A 5,853-nucleotide genomic window follows, 5' to 3' on the forward strand; every position below is an offset into this window, starting at 1 on the left:
GTGATGCTGAACAAGTTACTTCCCATCTCTGAGCCTTGGGTTCCTTATTTGTAAAGTGGATAATAAGACAATCTTGCATTGTTGTAAAGATTAAATGATTTAATTCAGGAAAAGTGCTTAATGTAGTGCCTGACACACAGAAAGAGCTCAATAAATACTAGTTCTTGTTTTCGCAGAGAGCCTAGTGATGGAATTATAAAAATAGGGGTAGATTAGCAAGCAAAGCTCAGATAAATATTTTAAAACTGTGGGATTAAATTCTGGCTCTGCCACTGAGAAATAAGGTGACCCTTGGATAATTATTTGACTTTTTGGAAACTTTAATGTATAAAGCACAGGTATGACATATTCTATGAGTCCACAATATGTGGCTATCTTTATCATTTACTAGGTGGTACTCTTCTGATCTTAAAAACAATATCAGGCAGCACAAACAAAACTCAGGAAGAGGAAGCTAGAGATTGGACAACTAATGTGTCAATATTTTGATATATAGCAACAGCTGTTACTATTTTGGTACAAGAAACATCACACAAGGAAGGTGGTAGGATTTATGTAGTTGGTGGGGGCTTTTTGAGATCACTTGACTTTTTCTCAGTACCAAGATAGTTAAAGGTGGCTCAACATTTCATGGATGTGGCATGAGAAAGAAAAAGAGAGACAGTGTGAAAAATAAAGACTCGGATGATGGGTGTGTTATGGGTATCTTGAGAGCAGTGATAGGTTTTCCCTGTCATAGTCATCACATGAGATGACTGCTTTCCACCTCTGGGATTTGGTTTTCTCAGCTCTTTCCCATAGAATCAGATCCTAGGAAGGATCGCCCTCTAGAGGTCAAACGAAGTAGAGACTAACTGCAGATGAGATTAGCACCCATGAGGATTTGGGAGCTGAAACTCCTAATCTGAGTGGAGATGACTGTGGGTTCTGCAGAAGGGGAGGGACTTTGCCATGTCAGGCTAATTAGCATAATTCAGGTAATTAGGTAATCCAGCTTACTTCCCCTCTGAGGCTTCCCTATTACACTCATTAAACAAAGCGGCAACTCTTTAATGACAAATCCCTTTCATAAGCAGGAAGTTCAAGATCACTAAACAGAAGACACAACAGTTAATCAGCAACGGCTGGTCCATTTCTATTTATTTACTGTCATCACTGCCACAAAGAGTGATTACTTTAACTATATGTGCACAATTTGGTTAATTTGTCAACTCTGGACAGAATGAATTAAAATGTCAGGTCCACTCCATTTCACTTGTGCTCCTCTTACACTGCCTGTTTACAAATGTCCTGAAGTAAATTGATGAAGTGCATGTAGATAAGACTGAGAAAGGCATGGTCACAGCTGTGGGTCTGAGGGTGGAGCATAGGAGAAGTCCTTTTGAAAATATAATCACACGGGTATTTAATAGGACATTTATGAATGCATGAACATAGTTAAAACTGACATCCAAATTTAGGAGAAATTTTAAATTAAATTTTTATTTTTCAATTTCAGTTTATTTTCAGTATTATTTTGTACTGGTTTCAGGTGTACAGTGTAGTGGTTAGATTATCATATACTTTACAAAGTGTTCCCCTGTCACCATACACAGTTATGGCAGTATTATTGACTATACTCCCTATACTCCTTTCACCTTTTTACCCAGCCCCCGCCTCTGGCAACCATCATTTCACTCTCTGTGTCTGAGTCTGTTTTAATTTTATTTGTTTATTTTGTCTTTTAGATTCCACATATAGGTGAAATCATGGTATTTGTCTTTCTCTGGCTGGCTTATATCACTTAGTCCATCCTTACTGTCACAAAAAGTAATATTTTCTTCCTTTTTATGGCCAAGTAGTATTCCATTGTGCATATATACCACAGCTTTTTTTTTAATCTACTCATCTAATAACTGACATCCAAATTTGAAGTATATTTTTATTTGAAATTTACTTCATAATAAAAGTCACACTCACTGAAGTTATTTTGTGTTGATCCACTTTGATCACTAAAGATCGAAAGCATTGGTTTTAATATTAGTAACTTTTCAGCTCTGAAAAATCATTTTTAGAGCAATATAATTTGTTGAAGTTGTGTAATCTATTTATACATGTAAATCCTTCATAAATTGGTAATACATAAGTAATGGAGCTTTGTAGTCAAGTTCTATGCTATTTATCATCAGTGTGTTTAGAAAATTGCACTAAAAAGGGAATAAATTGTATTTCTTTTAAGGTGTTATATTTCGAAGTGGATTTTCAGTTCCTCATTGAAAGTGGGTGGAAATCTGAATGGACCTTAACTATAAGCTCTTTTAAGACCATAAATTATAGGAGTCACAAAATCAGTAAACAAGAGTTATAATGTCAGTGAAATAAAAATCTGAAGTACAAGTACTTTTAAGGTCAGATGTGAAGTTGACTTGAAAGACGCAGCACTTAAAGCTCAGGATATAGATTTGGATAACCAGAAGGAAAAAGAAAGACTTCTTTGGCTAAGCACAGAAATATTGGACAACTGACTTAAGTTTAACAAGATACATGGAGAACTATTTCTTTTGCATCACAGTTCTGAGGAATGAATGTAAACCCCTCATGATGGGTTTTTCAATTCAGCACCGTGCACAGAACAGCTCCTCCAATGCTGCTGTGCAATTGCAAACAGCTAGTCAGCCTGTGGGTTACACCAAGAAAATACATGTAAACCCATTGACATTTGGCTCTGACCAACAACCAGGGAGACTAGCTGGTTGTTGAGAGAGAGAGAGAGAGAGAGAGAGAGAGAGAGAGAGAGAGAGAGAGAGAGATAATTATTTTATGTTATTTTAGGTTAATGAGAAGAACATGAACATTCTAAATTTCTTCTGAGTGCTTAAGGAGCCTCTTGAGTTTGCTCAGTAGTGGTTGGATGGGGATAGGGGTTAATAAGGACAGTTAATAAGGACTAAAAGAATCAAGAAGTCTGGAAAACCTGTGACTTTGGCATGGAAGTAGGAAGAGCTGGCATAAATGTTTCCTAGAGTATTGATTTTTATATTAAAACATATTTTTTGTTTTAATAAGGGAGAAATGCCCACCGATTGACCTAAAGCTAAAGTGTTGTGCTGACAGGTTTGTTTCCCAGTAGCAGTATGATATTGACTTAAAGAATTGTGTGTATGGAAGAGAGAAAGTAAGAAGAGAGAAAAATAGTGTTAGTGTTTGGGGGAAAATATGTTTTTCTTTTCTTCTTTTTTTCTGGAAGACAATCCCCTTACAAATCCTCTGTAAGTTTTAGAACTTATGGTCAGTTGTTTCCAAGTTGTTTGTTTTTAAATAAAAAGTTCACCTGTTGGTTTTCCATGAGTATCAATGCTTAACCATGTGGCAGAAGAATGATGAGTGGTACCTAGACTCTAATGTGATACCTACTTCCACCCCTGCAAATGTCTTCTCTTCCTCCACTTTCAGCAATGAGAGAGGACTAGTATCCACTTGCCTCCTTTCATTCAAGCAGGATGTATCTACAGAAAAGCTTTTCAAAAGAAGACATATGAATCTATCTTTTCTCTCTCCTTTTTTCCAATCCTCATGTTTGTACTCAGCTCTTCCTGCAGTGGAGGATAGTGGTTGAAAACTGGCTCTTAACTCAAGTGGAAAATGGTCCCTGGCATGATCAGAGATGCTCCTGAAAATCTGTTAGCATTTTCCGTCAGCTCCCTGCATTTTCAGAGGTTTATAACTTGGTGGTAAAATGTTTTATAAGCTTGTAACATAAGTTTATGAAAGGTGGGAAATCTTTTAGACATTATTTCAGTGGCTGAAAATATGGAGAAAAGTTGTTGCTAAACAAGGATACAGCCAATCTGTTAAATTTGATACCTTGAGAGAACTGAGAAAGAAGTGAGATAAATAACTCAGGAAGCAAAAATTCATCGAATGTGATGATTGCAAGTACTGACAAATAGACATTTAGGAACAATAGATACAAGCAGATATAACATGGCAGGCATATAACTTTAGTAGTTATTTGATGTTCCTAGAAGAGTATGCATATACATAAATATACACATACATATACAAATATTTATTTGTCCTACCTTCAAACTATTTTCAAGCATGACCATAGATTTCAAATATGCTCATATTTTGTAATACCTGATGACTGCACAATGTATTATGAGCTAAAATATGTGCTCTCCCCCCGCCAAATCTACAAAGGAGTAGAATGTTTTGGTAGAATGGTACATAAAAATATTCTTTGTTCATAAGTTAGGTGTAAATCTTCTAGGACCACCAGAACATTTTGTGAATTGATGAGTTCCAAATAGCTTTTCTAAGTTTCTGACTTAAATAAACAGAGGAACTAGGAATGGAAGAATTCCAGTGTTGCCATAATAATTCTATTGAATTTCTGAAGCCCAACTGACAGTGGTAATTTTAGTTTGGAATATACACTTTTTAGTATTGATAAAGATTAGATACTAAACTGATTGCAAAAATTTAAGAGCAATGATTGTGTAATGTTATCTCTCCATATTATTTTAAGTGTAAATTTATAGAAACCTGCCAAAGTCACTGGTGAATTAGTAGATAACATTGGGGCTCTGCCCAGACATTTTTGTATTCCTTTTTACTATTTTTGAATCCTCTTCTCTGTGAGTGTGCTTTCCCCACAACAGTCACCGCTTTTCAGAGGTCTGCCGTTAGGCTACTGGACACCTTTGCACAGAATTTATTTTCTCTGGGGGCTGTGCCAGTGACGGACAGGTGCAGAAGTGTGAAAGCCCCAAGTATTTGTCTTGAATGGGAACCACACTGAGGTGTCATTGACACTCCAGAGCTCTCCTGCAGGGACAGGCTGACGTCGCCCTCTAGGGACTCTGCCTGGCATTGCACCTAGCTGAGCTTCCTCCCTTCTCTTTCTTACCAGTTTCCCCACTTTTTAAATCAATCCCTTGCACATTTCAACATCAGCTCTGGAAAACCAGATCTGAGACTGTGAAGGGACAAAAATCAGGAAATGTGCCATGGTTTCTCTGAGCCTGTTTATTTTTGACTTGTAATAAATCGTTGTGGGACCACAGGAGTGGAGATCTTTTCCAATGGAAATCACAGTTCAGTGGCTCTACTTCCTGATGTCCTTGTTAACACCAGGAATTTTACACCTCATTGTTGATCCATTTAGTGGAGACCGTGGACGATTTTAGTATCAAATAACAGAAGTGTTACTTATACTGGCCAAAAAGAGAATATTTTTTGCCCACTTATTTGAAAAGTCAAATAGTAGACTTTCAGACACAGTGAAATCTAGGTGCCAAATGCCATAAATAATGACCAGGCATATGAAGATGAGCAGAGAGTTGAAGGTGCTGGTCTTGAATATTGGAGTGAGGCCGCCAGCCACCAGCAGGTGGAAGGGCAAGTCGCGTTACCTCCCCTGGAGCCTCTGGAGGAAAGGCCACCTTGCTGACACCTTGGATTCAGTCCAGTGAAACTGACTTCAGACTTCTGCCCTCTAGAACTGTAAGAGAATACATTTCATTAAATATGTTTCTCTCGTTTTCTGGTTTTATTTTCTTCATGCTGGCTTTATTCTTGGGCAGGTTTTCCCTTGTGATGACAAAGATGGCATCATGCTATCTTAGCACCTTCTGAAAAAAAAAAAAAGGCTTATCCTTTCCAACAGTTCTAATAAAGGGACTAGAGTCAATTCTTTTGAAACATATTGGGTCATCGATCCATCCCTGAATCAGTAATTGTGGCCTGGAAATGGAATGCTCCTATTGGCTAATCTGGATCACATGCTCACTTCTGGAGCCTGGGGGTTAGTGTGAGCTGGGTTCAGCTCATCTAATCATGTGGCCTAGGAGTTGGAAAAGGAATAGTTCC

This window comes from Myotis daubentonii, chromosome 7, assembly GCF_963259705.1.
Source record: "Myotis daubentonii chromosome 7, mMyoDau2.1, whole genome shotgun sequence".
NCBI lineage: Eukaryota > Metazoa > Chordata > Mammalia > Chiroptera > Vespertilionidae > Myotis > Myotis daubentonii.